Genomic DNA, 1572 nt, shown 5'->3' on the forward strand with positions numbered 1-1572 from the left:
CGGGAGAGTTTACGCTGCAACACAACACGGGACACCGTGTCCTTTGCTCCTACTTAACGCAGGAGAGGAGTATTTAAAAAAATATATATATTTTACATTTTTTTATATTTAACCTTTATTTAACTAGGCAAGTCAGTTAAGAACACATTCTCATTTACAATGACGGCCCAAACCGGACGACGCTGGGCCAATTGCGGGGGACTCCCAATCAAGGCCGGTTGTGATACAGGCTGGATTCGAACCAGAGTGTCTGTAGTGACGCCTCAAGCACAGATGCTGCGCCACTCGGGAGCCCACTAGCTCGATAGTGAGTAGATAATATCAGGCCAGGATGACAGCTAAAGCACATTTTTTTTGTAGTGATTTTCACCGAAAATATATTGGAGAAAAAAAAACATGATTCTCAGGAATGATTCTCAACACCCCCAAGTCCCAACTTCGGCAGACAAATTTCACATTTTTGCTTACGTTTCTAGTCGTAATCATAAACTAGCTATCTGTCGAAGGGCTCATCAGGACGACTGAATCGAATGCGCTCTTCTCCACTCGACTCTCTGTGCAAAAACGTCCTCAATTTGGACACCAGGCGTGTCGGTACAGCCTCTCCGTTTTGAACCGCAACCCTGAACGTCTTACGTACCGAGGTATAAAAAAAAAAAACGTGTTTACGTCATTTCGTGATTTAGTCTTGCGTTTGACTATTGATTCATGCGTAGAATTAGGAATTTTTATTTAACCATCATTTTATCAATGTGTCATACTGAGACACAGGTTTAGTTTGCAGATGAGCCCTGAATTACAGAAATTACACACAATGCAATTAGAATACTAGAATGGGATAAAAGTCTGCCATTTTGGTCAGGGGGTTGGTCAATCATGGTTTGCCAGTGCTGTAATAAGATTGTATTGTTTAAAATATTGTTAGCCACAGTTTGAGGAATGATTACATTAATTTTGCAAATTAACTGCCAACATTCCATTCAATGTGTCAATCTATGCACTGAAATCAGTTGATAGGACATAGACAAGTTGTAAATGCAACAAGTACTGACATATCACTCACACGCTTTCCAAGAAAACAAAAATGTAGGCATTTATGGTCTGTTTACATTATCATTTACGTTTACATTTACGTCATTTAGCAGACGCTCTTATCCAGAGCGACTTACAGTAGTGAATGCATACATTTCATACAATTTCATACATTTCATACATTTTTTTATCGGTGCTATTTATACAGAACATTTATATAAAACCCGTATAAACTGTATATTTATGAAAATATTTTAGGTTAACAATTACTGATCTCACACGCCTTTTAAATCAAATTGTATTGGTCACACACATGGTTAGCAGATGTTAACGCGAGTGTAGCAAAATGCTTGTGCTTCTAGTTCTGACCATGCAGTAATATCTAACAAGTAATCTAACAATTTCACAACAACTACCTTATACATAAGTGTAAAGGAATGATTAAGAATATGTACTGTGGCATACAGCAGGTCAGCCACCAGGGGGAGACTCGTCGAGGCCTGGTGACAGACGGAGTATACATCACGAGGCTATGGCTCC

The sequence above is a fragment of the Salmo salar genome, chromosome ssa15 (assembly GCF_905237065.1).
Source record: "Salmo salar chromosome ssa15, Ssal_v3.1, whole genome shotgun sequence".
Classification (NCBI taxonomy): Eukaryota; Metazoa; Chordata; class Actinopteri; order Salmoniformes; family Salmonidae; genus Salmo; species Salmo salar.